The sequence below is a fragment of the Salvelinus fontinalis genome, chromosome 13, assembly GCF_029448725.1.
Source record: "Salvelinus fontinalis isolate EN_2023a chromosome 13, ASM2944872v1, whole genome shotgun sequence".
NCBI classification, from domain to species: domain Eukaryota; kingdom Metazoa; phylum Chordata; class Actinopteri; order Salmoniformes; family Salmonidae; genus Salvelinus; species Salvelinus fontinalis.
Window position 1 is genome coordinate 39,226,802 of NC_074677.1, and position 15,583 is coordinate 39,242,384.

General features: G+C 46.5%; 1 pseudogene; it reads right to left on the reverse strand.

Moving 5' to 3' along the window:
* Positions 1-15,583, reverse strand: part of LOC129868646 (kinase suppressor of Ras 1-like) — a 52,155-nt pseudogene that overhangs the window by 8,303 nt on the left and 28,269 nt on the right.

A 15,583-nucleotide genomic window follows, 5' to 3' on the forward strand; every position in this document is an offset into this window, starting at 1 on the left:
TAAGCTGTCAAATGAAGTGGAGGAGTAATGTAATCTATACAAGCAATGGGGTCAGCGAACGCTCCTCCACATCACAGTCCTCAGATGGAACAACCCCAGCAATCTACCGACTGAAACACACACTGCCTCTGCGCCAAACTGGGACGGCTACTGTGGCCCTACAGCCAGTTACTGGAAAATAAATCTATTTCTTTACAAAGAGCACACATAGACAAAGGGTCCATTCTATCAGAGTAGTTCACCATGCACTTACCAATCTACTCAAAGGAAGATTCCTTACATATAGCCTAAGTGGGGAAAGTAGACATGTGTGTGAACTCACTCTTGAGGTGGGATGAATGCTCCTCCATCAGGGTAGGGGTACCAGGTAGGGTGTAGGGGGCAGGGGTGGAAGCCCCGGGGGTGCGGGCAGACAGGTGGGGGGAACGGGAGGGTGAGTCCTCACAGCCATTCCCATTGATCTGAACGTTGAGGAACAATTTATTCTGCTTTGTACACCTGAGGGGAAAAAAGAACACACTGGGACGTCAGTACAGTGGCACGCTGCTGCTCCCACACCCTCATCTCAACACAGTCAACACTGGATTACTCAATGACAATCCCAAATGGGCCACCATACAGATCACCAAAGACAATCATTTAATGGCTATCCTGTACCAGCCATGGTATGCAAGTGGCAGAGAGGAGAGGAGCGAGGCAGATAGGGAAGGAGGGAGACATTAGCAGCAGGTCTTGGCACATGGCAGACTCAGCCACAACCTCCACAACAGCAGAGCACAGGCCAAAGGGCTGAGCGTCCTCTGCCTGGCACTGGGTCAGGAATGCAGAGTGCTGATCCAGCAGCAGGCAGCCCCACTGCCTTCCTGCCTGCTCTCTCTGGGCTCTATACACAGTGGAAAAGGCCTGTGCCTCCCTATGCCCCCGGTCACACTCATCAGTGTCCTCACATGATAGGTCTGTGGTCATACGGTCTACTTCTATATAAAGTATATAGTCTATGTATTAAGCTATATGATCAGTCCTGTTTAAATACTTCCATCTAGTCAGGTTCCATTCATTACAGCTGAGCTTTTCATCACTAATGCTACAGTGCCTTGCAAAAATATTCACCTCCCGTGGCATTTTTCCTATTTTGTTGCATTACAACCTGTAATTTAAATAGATTTTTATTTGGATTTTATGTAACAGACATACACAAAATAGTCCAAATTGGTGAAGTGAAATTTAAAAAATAAACTTGTTAAAAAGAATTATAACGGAAAAGTGGTGCGTGCATATGTAGTGGCCAGATAAAAGCCATTGCTTAAAGAAAAAAGAAGCAAACACATTTGGTGTTCGCCAAAAGGCATGTGGGAGACTCTCCAAACATATGGAAGAAGGTATTCTGGTTGGATGAGACTAAAATTGAGCTTTTTGGCCATCAAGGAAAACGCTATGTCTGGCGCAAATCCAACACCTCTCATCACCCTGAGAACACCATCCCCACAGTGAAGCATGGTGGTGGCAGCATCATGTGTGTTTTTCATCGGCAGGGACTGTGAAACTGGTCAGAATTGAAGAAATGACAGATGGCGCTAAATACAGAGAAAGTCTTGAGGGAAACCAGTTTCAGTCTTCCAGAGATTTGAGACTGGGACGGAGGCTCACCTTCCAGCAGGACAATGACTCTAAACATACTGCTAAAGCAACACTCAAGTGGTTTAAGGGGAAACATTTAAATGTTTTGGAATGGCCTAGTCAAAGCCCAGACCTCAATCCAATTGAGAATCTGTGGTATGACTTAAAGATTGCTGTACACCAGCGGAACCCATCCAACTTGAAGGAGATGGAGCAGTTTTGCCTTGAAGAATGGGCAAAAATCCCAGTGGCTAGATGTGCCAAGCTTATAGAGACAGAGACTTGTAGCTGTAATTACCGCAAAAGGTGGCTCTACAATAGTTATGAATAGTTATGCACGCTCAAGTTTTCTGTTTTCTTTTGTCTTATTTGTTTTTGTTTCACAATAAAACATATTTTTCATCTTCAAAGTGGTAGGCATGTTGTGTATATCAAATGATACAAACCCCCCAAAATCTATTATAATTCCAGGCTGTAGGGCAACAAATAGGAAAAATGCCAAGTGGGGGTGAATACTTTCGCAAGCCACTGTACATTTACAAATGAACAGGATATTATGGATATGTGTTAGTACTGTATGTGTATGTATGTCTGTGTGGGGAAAGTGTGTGTGTGTGTGTCTGTGTTTCTGTGTCTTGCCCTCTGAGAATCATGCCTTAGAAATGACTCAATCTCAGGGAATCTGTGGGGGATTAGCTCTGGCCTTATACTGAACACAGTAAGGCAGCAATGGGCAGGATGTGGTGTGTGTGTGTGTGTGTGTGTGTGTGTGTGTGTGTGTGTGTGTGTGTGTGTGTGTGTGTGTGTGTGTGTGTGTGTGTGTGTGTGTGTGTGTGTGAAAAGCCCTGCGCTTCAGTTGTAACATCATAATAAGGAAGGACAGAAGTGTGTCCCATATACAAACCGGTTCCAAGATTTTGAGCATTGTGGAAAACTGCCCAGACACTGGTCATGATGACCTCACATGCGTTGCCAAGCAAAATAATCTTTCAGAAATCTCTTGTCGAGTGGGCCACTATGATTACTGTCAAATGGACTGGATCAGTTGAAATTCTGTGCCTCCAACAACACTGTCAGACAGCATAACCCTTTAATCTAGGTCATAATGGACTGGAACTCTCACAAAGCATGGGGGGCAGGAAGTGACCTACTTGTTGGTGGGCGGCTCCTCGATGCGGTTCCCCAGCTGGGACTCGTGACTTTTGCTGCGGGTCAGGGTGATGTTGGGCAGGAGGTGCAGCACCTTGCGGGAGGGCGGTGGTGGGGTGCATGGGGGCTTCAGCCTGTGGCGCCTCTTGGAGGGCGGGGTGATGGGAGGTGTGGAGGTGTGGCCATAGAGTCGCCCCTGATGGGCGGCGGAGAGGGGGAAGGGGTCTGTGAAGGGGCTGTCAGCGTAAATGTACGCCCCATGTGCCTCGGGACCGGGCATTGCAGACACGGAGCCGAACCGGGGTTGGGCACAGGCGGTGCAGGGGGTGGAGGGAGTGGATGGGGTGGTGGGGGGCCGAGCTAGGGGAGAGGGGCTGTGGGGGCGCATCGGACCCCCCATCCCCCCCATCAGCTGGTCGGCAGGCAGCAGCAGAGAGCCACTGTCTCGCCGGGTGGGCTCAGAGAACCAGAGTCCAACATCCTCTCTCAGCTCCCCATCTGTAGGGGAGGCACAGAACAGGGTTACAGACCACTACCACTCCAATCAGTCTTCCACCCCTCAACCCTGTGTCTTCTGTCCTACAACATAACCTTACCCTGGGTGGCACCCTGTTGCTGCTGACGGGGCTAATAGAGCAGAAACAGCCATGTCCTATAGTCAGTAAAACCCCACAGAGACCCCAGACTGACATGGCAGATCAGGCAGACTCTCCAGAGTACAGACAGACACCCACCTGATTCAGTGGCACTCTTCAGGCAGGAGAGGGCAGCGGTGAGCCTGGCACACTCCTCTGAAGTGGAGCCCAGTCTCCTCACGGTCTCCTGCACCTGAGAACCTGGCATCTGCAGCAAGGCATCCAGGGACAGTTTCACGGGCACTGCCTGGAGAGAGGAGAAGAAAGAGACAAGGTCGAGTGGGGGGGGGGGGGGGGGGGGGGGGGTTATTAGTACGTCCACACAGTATCCAGTCACACCTGTCGTGTCTTTGGCTTCATTAAATGAAGACTTTTAGTTTTTATCAAAGATTCTCTGTAATTAGTATTACGCGATTAAACGGATTAATAATGTAACTGTAATTAACTAGGAAGTCGGGGCACCAAGGAAAATATTCAGATTACAAAGTTTTAATTTCCTAATATAACCTTTCAGATATTTTCATATCTGATCAATAGTCTTCTGATTAATGAATTATTTATTTTACCTCACGTTAGTCTCATTCCAAACGTCGTAAATTGTTGGTTATCTGCACTAACCCAGTCTTCACTATATCAATCATCCATACATCAATTGTCTTAAATCATTTATTTATTACTAACTAAGTAATTCACAGAAATGCATAAACAAAACAAACAAAGTAAATATGGTTACAAGAAATGATAGGAGAATGTGCCCTAGTGGGCTAAACCGGTATGGACAAAAGGGGAAGTGGGGGTCAACTGAGATGAGACACTACAAAGTTGATAATTATAACAATTGAAATACTAATCCTTTGCACATGAACGCTCACTCATTCGGGAACAATTGCAATCAATATACACTGCTCAAAAAATTAAAGGGAACACTTAAAAAACACAATGTAACTCCAAGTCAATCACACTTCTGTGAAATCAAACTGTCCACTTAGGAAGCAACACTGATTGACAATAAATGTCACATGCTGTTGTGCAAATGGAATAGACAAAAGGTGGAAATTATAGGCAATTAGCAAGACACCCCCAATAAAGGAGTGGTTCTGCAGGTGGTGACCACAGACCACTTCTCAGTTCCTATGCTTCCTGGCTGATGTTTTGGTCACTTTTGAATGCTGGCGGTGCTTTCACTCTAGTGGTAGCATGAGACGGAGTCTACAACCCACACAAGTGGCTCAGGTAGTGCAGCTCATCCAGGATGGCACATCAATGCGAGCTGTGGCAAGAAGGTTTGCTGTGTCTGTCAGTGTAGTGTCCAGAGCATGGAGGCGCTACCAGGAGACAGGCCAGTACATCAGGAGACGTGGAGGAGGCCGTAGGAGGGCAACAACCCAGCAGCAGGACCGCTACCTCCGCCTTTGTGCAAGGAGGAGCACTGCCAGAGCCCTGCAAAATGACCTCCAGCAGGCCACAAATGTGCGTCTATTATATAAACAGCGTTATGGTAATGTGGCCGCACTGTCTCCCATGAGCTTCCCCAAGTTGTAACAAACGGACAAGTTCGTAGCTGGATTCTTCACCTATCTTTTATACTTTCTCCGGAACATAAACGTTGTTCGGACCTCAAGTTCTGTGAGGTGGAAGAAATTCCTTTGTTCTCTATGAAACTTAGAGTGAAATAGAGTGAATAAAGTGAAACACTATCTCTATACTGTGTGGCCATAAGTCAGGGTCTTCCCTAGGAATTTACGACCTTACTGACCACAGCAGCCTAGTTGTAGGGGGCAGGGAGAGGCAGAGAGATGCAGGGAGAGGGGGATGGGGCTTGCTGTACCCAAACAGGGCAACGTCATGACACACCTCTACATACAGTACAACATGTGACAGAGAAACATACAAACTGTATACATCTTACACGAACGAGTATGCTAGAGTCCAACTCGCCTATGCTAGACACAAAGGTTATCATTGTTCATTCTCATAAACCAAAGCCAGCCAGCCCATATGTCTAACTCCAGTTATGTCCACAGAGCAGGACAGGCCAGGCCAGAACAAGCCAGGCCAGGCAAGGAGCAGAGACCAGTAAGTACTGACTGACTGGCCAAATCCCCCTGGAGCCTCCCACCCAGAGAAGAGGTCAGACAACAAGCTGCACGAGGAGGACACAGAAACTCAATTGTGCTATTTTGTAATTTTTTTGCGTTTTGTGTAACTTATTTTTTTAACTTATTGTGTACATTATGTTGCTGCTACTGTCTCTTATGAGCAAAAATAACTTCTGGACATCAGAAAAGCGATTACTCACCGCGGACCGGAATAAACTTCTTCCTTTAACGAGTCCGGCGTGTCCGGCGAAAAGGATATCCTGCTTTCACTGGAACAGGCCCAGATCCACGCCTTTCGCGTTAAGAAAAGACGCCGGAAAACGGGCTGCAGATCAGGCATCCTTCTGAAAATCCGAAGGCGAGCGAGTAAACTCCCACTGCCTTCCATTCTTCTCGCTAATGTGCAATCATTGGACAATAAAATGGATGACCTACGATTAAGACTATCCTACCAACGGGACATTAAAAACTGTAACATCTTCTGTTTCACCGAGACGTGGCTGAAGGAAGATACGGACAACATAGAGCTAGCGGGATTTTCCATGCACCGGCAGAACAGTGACGCTACCTCTGGTAAGACGAGGGGTGGGGGTGTTAGTCTTTTTGTCAATAACAGCTGGTGCGCGATATCTAATATTAAAGAAGTCTCAAGGTATTGCTTGCCTGAGATAGAGTACCTTATTTTTTATTTATTTTTAACCTTTATTTTAACTAGGCAAGTCAGTCAAGAACAAATTCTTATTTTCAATGATGGCCTAGGGGCCATTGTACCTTGCCCCTCGGGATTCGATCTTGCAACCTTTCGGTTACTAGTCTAACGCTCTAACCACTAGGCTACCTTCCGCCCCGCACTAGGCTATAAGCCTGCCGCTTATAATAAGATGTAGACCGCGTAGATACCAAGAGAGTTCTCATCTGTATTATTCGTAGCAGCCTATTTACCACCACAAAACGAAGCTGGCACTAAGACCGCTGTCAACCAACTCTATAAGGCCATAAGCAAAGAAGAAAATGCTCACCCAGAAGTGGCGCTCCTAGTGGCCGGGGACTTTAATGCAGGCAAACTTAAATCTGTTTCACCTCATTTCTACCAGCATGTCATATGTGCAACCAGGGGAAAAAAATCATAGACCACCTTTACTCCACACACAGATGCATACAAAGCTCTCCCCTGCCCTCCATTTGGCAAATCATACCATAATTCTATCCTCCTGATTCCTGCTTACAAGCAAAAACTAAAGCAGGAAGTACCAGTGACTCGCTCAATACGGAAGTGGTCAGATGACGTGGATGCTACACTACAGGACTGTTTTGCGAGCACAGACTGAAATATGTTCCGGGATTCATCCAATGAAATTGAGGAATACACCACCTCAGTCATCGGCTTCATCAATAAGTGCATCGATGACGTCGTCCCCACAGTGATTGTACGTACATATGCCAACCAGAAGCCATGGATTACAGGCAACATCCGCATCAAGCTAAAGGCTAGAGCTGCCGCTGTCAAGGAGCGGGAGACTAATCTGGACGCTTATAAGAAATCCCGCTATTCCCTCAGACGAACCATCAAACAAGCAAAGCGTCAATACAGGATTAAGACTGAATCCAACTACACCGGCTCTGACGCTCGTCGACTGTGGCAGGGCTTGAAAACTAGTATGGACTACAAAGGGAAACCCAGATACGAGCTGCCAAATGACGTGAGCCTACCAGACGAGCTAAATGCCTTTTATGCTCGCTTCGAGGCAAGCAACACTGAAGCATGCACGAGAGCACCAGCTGTTCTGGATGACTGTGTGATAACGCTCTTGGTAGCCGATGTGAACAAAACCTTTAAACAGGTCAACATTCACAAAGCCACCGGGCCAGACGGATTACCAGGACGTGTTTTCAAAGCATGCGCGGACCAACTGTCAAGTGTCTTCACTGACATTTTCAACCTCTGATCGAGTCTGCAATACCTTCATGTTTTCAAGCAGACCACCATAGTCCCTGTGCCCAAGGAAGTGAAGGTAACCTGCCTAAATGATTACCGCCCCGTGGCACTCACGTCTGTAGCCATGAAGTGCTTTGAAAGGCTGGTCATAGCTCACATCAACAGCATCCTCCCGGACACCCTAGACCACTCCAATTCGCATACCGCCCCAACAGATCCACAGATGACGTAATCTCAATCGCACTCCACACTGCCCTTTCTCACCTGGACAAAAGGAACACCTATTTGAGAATGCTGTTCATTGACTACAGCTCAGTGTTCAACACCATAGTGCCCACAAAGCTCATCACTAGGCTAAGGACTCTGGGACTAAACACCTCCCTCTGCAACTGGATCCTGGACTTCCTGACGGGCCGCCCTCAGGTAGTAAGAGTAGGCAACAACACGTCTGCCACGCTGATCCTCAACACTGGGGCCCCTCAGGGGTGTGTACTTAGTCCCCTTCTGTATTTCCTGTTCACCCACAACTGCGTGGCCAAACACAACCCCAACACCATCATTAAGTTTGCTGACGACACAAAAGTGGTAGGCCTGATCACCGACAATGATGAGACGGCCTATAGGGAGGAGGTCAGAGAATTGGCAGTGTGGTGCCAGGACAACAACCTCTCCCTCAATGTGAGCAAGACTAAGGAGCTGATTGTGGACTACAGGAAAAGGCGGGCCGAACAGGCCCCCATTAACATTGACGGGACTGTAGTGGAGCGGGTCGAGAGTTAAGTTCCTTGGTGTCCACATCACCAACGAACTATCAATGTCCAAACATACCAAGACAGTCGTGAAGAGGGCACGACAAAACCTTTTCCCCCTCAGGAGACTGAAAAGATTTGGCATGGGTCCCCAGATCCTCAAAAGGTTCTACAGCTGCACCATCGAGAGCATCCTGACCGTTTGCATCACCACCTGGTATGGCAACGGCATCTGACCATAAGGCGCTACAAAGGGTAGTGTGAACGGCCCAATACATCACTGGGGCCAGGCTTCCTGCCATCCAGGACCTATTTAATAGGCGGTGTCAGAGGAAACCCCATAAAATTGTCCGACTCCAGTCACCCAAGTTATAGACTGTTTTCTCTGCTACCGCACGGCAAGCGGTACCGGAGCGCCAAGTCTAGGACCAAAACGCTCCTTAACAGCTTCTACCCCTAAACCATAAGACTGCTGAACAAATCATAAAATCGCCACCGGACAATTTACATTGACCCCCCCCTTTTGTACACTAGCTGTTTGTTTGTTACCTGTGCATAGTCAGTTCGCCCCCACCTACATGTACAGATTGCCTCGACCTGCACTGACTCAGTACCGGTGCCCCCTGTATATAGCCTCGCTCGTTACTGTTATTCTTATTGTGTTACTTTTATTATTACTTTTCACTTTGGTCTTCTTGGTAAATATTTTCTTCTTCTTGAACTGCACTGTTGGTTAAGGTCTTGTAAGTAAGCATTTCACGGTAAAGTCTACACTTGTTGTATTCGGCGCATGCGACAATTTTTTGATTTGATTTGACTTTTTCCACATTTTGTTACGTTACAGCCTTATTCAAAAAATTATTAAATAGTCTTTTTTTCCCATCAATATACACACAATACACCATAATAACACAGCAAAAACAGGTTTTTATATAAAATACTACTTAAATATCACATTTACATTAGTATTCAGACCCTTTACTCAGTACTTTGTTGAAGCACCTTTGGCAGCGATTAAAGCCTCAAATATTCTTGGCTATGACACTACAAGCTTGGCACACCTGTATTTGGGGAGTTTCTCCCATTCTTCTCTGCAGATCCTCTCAAGCTCTGTCCGGTTGGATGGGGAGCGTCGCTGCACAGCTATTTTCAGGTCTCTCCAGAGATGTTCGATCGGGTTCAAGTCCAGGCTCTGGCTTGGCCACTCAAGGACATTCAGAGACTTGTCCCGAAGCCACTTCTGTGTTGTCTTGGCTGTGTGCTTAGGGTCATTGTCCTGTTGGAAGGTGAACCTTCATCCCAGTCTGAGGTCCTGAGCGATCTGGAGCAGGTTCTCATCAAGGATCTCTTTGTACATTGCTCCGTTCATCTTTCGGGGGGGAAGGGGGTATGCCTGCTCCCCGTAAAGTGCTGATGTCAGCCTGGCTAGACCAGGACAGGTGACTCACTGGCCAGGTCTAACCCTCACTCACAGTTCAACACAGGTGTGATCACTGAGCCAAGAGGAGAGGAACACCTTGTTCACCCCCTACTGGCCTGAAGCATATTGTGTGGGTGAGAATGAACCCTGTAACCTTAGAGCTAAAACCATTGTCTCACCATCCTCAACAAGCTGAGAAGATTTTTCTGGAAATACTGTATGTAAGGCAAGAACATACTCCAGAGAGGTTCCTTTTCGAGTAACAAAAAACATTCAGTTGCTTACAGATATGTTCGACTATCGTTCCGGGTAACATGCAACGTGTAGAAGCAGGCTCACCCAGTTGGAAGGCTTACAGGAGGGCTGTCACAAGGAGGCTTTTTGCATCACTTGCAATTAAGACCATAAGATACACACAGACCTGCAAGAAGCTCTCAACCTAATATCCACAGATCAGCTGGTTCTGTAATATTATGTACAGAATGAATACAAAGAGACAAGCTCCCTTCTTGGCTGAGTACACCCCCAAACAGTGAGCGTGCAGGCATGCAGCACTGGTGGATTCTGGGTCAGCTGTGCCTTCATGGTTCACACCATAGAGATCCTAGTATTGTAATTCCTAATTCTATGGTTCACATTGTCACTGAAGTGGGTCACAGCACCCAGGATGCAGCAGCTAAACTGCTTGAATGGCTGACTGATGGGAGTTGTACTGTAAAAGGAACTTGTTGGATGGAAGACATCATAAAGCTCCACTATAAGCACAAAAGCCCGCTGGCATCCTTGGTATTTAGTAGGCTGCATTTCTGTCCTCTCCTGCTTGCCGTTTGTTCACAGGGCACAGACAGACCACTGGCCAATGAGTAAAAATAGAGCAAATGATGGAGGGAGAGCATGAGAGAGAGAGAGACAACGTAAGAGAGATGAGAGAGAGCATCAGAGAGACAACATGAGAGACTGCACATTCTGTGGATTGGGTGGTGCTGTATCTGGGGTTCATCCAGAGTGTGAGGAATGTGAAAGGAGACTCTCAGCTAAAACAACACTGGTAAGTGGACAACAGAGCACCACTCTGCCCTGCCCTCTCCAGTCCTGGCCCCAGCCTAGCCAGTACATAATGCGCGTGCCTGGGGAGACATGCAGATACAGTAAAGCAGCAGCCAACAGTGGTGTGGTTGAGAGAGAGAGAGAGAGAGAGAGAGAGAGAGAGAGAGAGAGAGAGAGAGAGAGAGAGAGAGAGAGAGAGAGAGAGAGAGAGAGAGAGAGAGAGAGAGAGAGAGAGAGGAGATGAGGTTGCACGTCCTGTTAAAACTAACACAGCTCAAAAACTTAACTTCATCGAATCACGACCCGCCATAAGATATCCACAGTGACACCGGTTGGCTGCTATTTAAATTATCTGTGCCATTTGAGAAAGAAATTCATTGCTGCGTTCTAAGTACACATACTGTCCACATCATAGAAAGTAGCATAAATATAATACAAAAATTAAATATCTTAATTTAAGATGATAGTAAATTAAGCAAACTCAGATTTTTTCAGAAATCACATACTTTTCACGCACACACTTCTAGGACTTACCTCAATGAGCTCAGGTCTCAGGTTGATGGTGCGCAGCCAGTCCCCCAGCCGTGGGTAACTGTCCAAGGCCTGAGGCCTCTCTGCCTCTGGCACTTTCCGCTTACACTGCAGCTGCTTACAGATGTACTTCATCAGCTTTACCTGCAGGGGGCAACAGAACGGGCCACACAACAGATAAGGGAGGGGCAGGTTAGTGAGAAGAGAGGAGATGAGCCTGGATAAGCTAGCTGGGAGCAGGCCAGGGCCGGGGTCTGTAGGATATCTACTACTCTTCCCTGTGTTGTTGTCAACTGTGTAGTTCAGCGTGACAGGAAAATATAGGTGAATTGAAAAGAACCATGAGCCTAATGGACAGTCGAACATAACTACAGCAATTATGGCCTGCACAATTTGTATGCGCACTCGTTCTTTGCAGAAATAGTACATAGAAAACATGAAATACCAGGGATACATTAATTAGACATTTTAATCACGCTCTGATTATATGTTGCTGAATTCTTCTCTGTGCGTCATCCTTGCACATGCAAATCATTTAACAACGGATTAACTAAACAGAAAACCTACAATAGACACTATATTCACTGGTAAATGAAAGCCAGAATAAGACAGCCACTGACAATGCCTAGCCATGTTTACAGTATGTCTATGCTGGAGTTTTAGCCTATCCCAAGACCCTTATCAAATATTGGACAAAGCCCCAAAAAATGTAATCCTATAAAACACACAGGGCTGCCCAAGAGACAACGAGGGAATGTGCTTAGGGCTGTTACGGTGATCGCAGTACCGCCACACCGGCGGTCACGAGTCATGACGGCAGTCAAATTTCACGTGACCGTTTAGTCATGGTAACTTGGCTTCTCAAAGCTGTGATGCTGTTGATGGCCATTAGTAGCCTACCAAACTTTCTAACTACCTGGTACTCAGCACTCTATTCTCATTCTAAATCACTCTGACATCAATGCAAATGTAATTGAAAATCTAATCAAACACTTCCTTTCATGAGAGCCCATGAGCTCATGTTTTGCAACATTTCTATAGGCTATGCAATTGTATGAGAAAACAGAGTTGATGGCCTTTATTAAAAGGAGGATGTTCCCATTAGCTTTCACGGGAAAAGTGTCCTCCATTCGCTATTTAAGTGCATAGATGACATGTATGTTTCCCCACTGCCCCTGTTTTGAGACAGGTGCATGATAATGGTCCATTCTAAATCAAAACACATTTGACACATTATTTAGTATATGTAAAGACAAGATTAAATCAATAATATGTAATTGGGCTAACGAGTGGTGCAGCGGTCTAAGGCACTGTATCTCAGTGCTAGAGGCATCACTACAGACCCTGGTTCAATTCCAGGCTGTATCACAACCGGCCATGCTTGGGAGTCCCATAGGGCGGCACACAATTGGCCCAGTGTCGTCCGGATTAGGGTTTGGCCGGAGTAGGCTGTCATTGTAAATAAGAATTTGTTCTTAACTGACTTGCCAAGTTAAATAAAAAGTTACAAAAAAAGAACAAAAAAATGATAATCTGATGGGTGACAATATTAGCCTATCACTTGGGAATGATATATTATCACTTGTGAATGATGCTTGTAAGACAAGAAAGAGTGCATGTTTTTTTTAGCGTCTTTTTCTAATCATAGCAGCACACCTCATGTAGCCTAGCCCATAGGCCTATATGTTTTGATAAGGTTTGTATTACAACTAATGTGGCCAAATAACTTCTTAAAATTAAGCACGATCCGGGCGTAGAGCATAACTGGTATACATAAGCAGCGCGTGAGTTTCAGGTTTGGGGAAGATCATTTTCACCATAAAAACGCATCTTTATAAGAAAAGCATTATATGCATAATCTCATTTGCAGTCACTTTTGAGAATGGTGTTTTCCCGCTAATTGATAGCATTTTGGAACATTCGCGCTTATGGATTTATTGTGATGGTGTAGGCTACATGGATTTATTGTGATGGTGTAGGCTACATGGATTTATTGTGATGGTGTAGGCTACATGGATTTATTGTGATGGTGTAGGCTACATGGATTTATTGTGATGGTGTAGGCTACATGGATTTATTGTGATGGTGTAGGCTACATGGATTTATTGTGATGGTGTAGGCTACATGGATTTATTGTGATGGTGTAGGCTACATGGATTTATTGTGATGGTGTAGGCTACATGGATTTATTGTGATGGTGTAGGCTACATGGATTTATTGTGATGGTGTAGGCTACATGGATTTATTGTGATGGTGTAGGCTACATGGATTTATTGTGATGGTGTAGGCTACATGGATTTATTGTGATGGTGTAGGCTACATGGATTTATTGTGATGGTGTAGGCTACATGGATTTATTAGACTTTTTAAACGGTAGATGTTACAAAGGTCTGCATCAGTGGCTTGTAGGCTGTGTGTGGAAGCCAGGAGATGCTAAACGTGTTTATGTTAATTAACGGTAAATTACCGTGAGACGACAGTTATTTGCTTGACACATCACCAGCTGACAAAATGTCATGACTGCCACAGCCCTAAGCGGGCTTTACGGTCTTTGATGTTTGGACTGTGGTAGAACACTGGGGAGATTAAGCAGTTTTAGACACATGTATGCACACTCACACGCACACACAATCCTTCTCCCATAATGTGAGGAGAAGCCAATCTGAAACATTAATTATTCCAATCACACAGACACACATTTATTAATTCTACAATGTGGCGTTTCTCCTCCATATATGTTCTCACACAGGCAGGCAGATATCTGACTGGATTTTATTTTACCCTCCCTCTCTCCTTTTTTTTTGCTTCGCCTCCAGCAAGCAGGGCTGTCAAGTAGATATAAATAGCTGTTATTATATGGAAGGGAACAGCGAGCTGGCCTTCTCATGAGGGTGTCTGCACCGCTGGCATGGCAACCAAGTGTCATTGGAACATTGCAGCCACTGAAGGCAGGGGCATAGTGACATCACAGTCCTGGAAGACGCAAAGTTCACAGTGAGGCTAGCAGACAGCCATCACTGGACGGGCCCCCGACTAAACATACCTCCCCCTCAGTGACCATGTATCAACATGTCAGCCCATGAGCTTTTGTTTTTCTAGGTGCTAACCCAGGTATCACATTGTTCTTTCATCTGTCAAGACCGTGGGATTCATTTTTTTCGATTAAAAGACGTCATAGGCTGTTCACATAATAAACAAAACAGTGAGGATGCTTACATTGCAGAATATGTGAAAGCACGCCACCATGATCATCTACAAACAAACAGAGCACTGGCTACCACATTCATTTTCCAGCTCTGCAGAGAGGCTGGACAGAGACAGGCGGCTAGGGGTGAGAGGATATGCTCTCCCCCCTCCTCCCCCCTGCCTCTCTCCCTCTCTGAGAACAGGTAGTGGCAGCACCTCCGGGTTGTGGTGGCTGGTGATGACGCAGGGAGCAGGGCAGTCTGAGGAGGCCTGTACAGCTGACACCAGGGAGGAGGGCTCGCCCGCTGAGACGGCCCTTTCACCAGCACCCAGGGCAGCAGCTTGCTGACGCACAGCAAGCCATGTTACCATTGGGGCCGCTGGCCATTAAGCCAGTCATCCTTTTCACACACACACACCAACCCCCCCAGCCGCCTGTATCTGCTAATCAGCACTTTAATAAGTGAAGCCTCAGTAACTGGCATCTAGATTCAGGGATGCCAAGTCCACCTCATCCTCCCCCCCCCCCCCCCCCCCACACACACACCTAGTGACTGCTAAGATACATGCCCCCTCCCCCCTCCCCCCATTGTTCCCTTCACCTGATATCTGATGTACTGATAAACATCACAACATCTCCAGCCCTGTTGTGTACCATTCAAACAGCACACCTGACACCACTGCCCTAATGGTGATTGTGCAAATGAACACTGGGATATCAAGAGATGTTGTATGGAACATGACAGTGGAAAAATAAAACAGATGAGAGGGAAGCAAAAAAACAATGAGCAGGCTGGACGCTCACGTGGCATGTTAATGACAGTCTGAACATAGTGGTCTGTGATATAAACACCTCAGAAGTTGTCCAGAAGATGTCTGAAACTCTAGCATTACCACTACCTACTGCTATACTTTAATATAGCAACATTATGAGGATATGGCAGGCTCCACTCGTTGTTCCGGCCTTCCCAGGTGACTACCGGATGAGTAACTCACAGCACTGTGGTATTAGTTTGCGCTGGCCTGGCCTTCTCAACTCCGTACAGTGCTGGCTCCAGTATAGTGTGTCTCCTTATCTCCATCTGGGAGTGTCCATTACAGCAGGACGCCTTGGGCTGCAGGCCGCACCACGTGGCCATGAAATGAGCAGCGCACCGCCAGGTATCACTCTACTCCACCCACCAGCGTAGCCGCAGGAAGATGCATTTCACGGT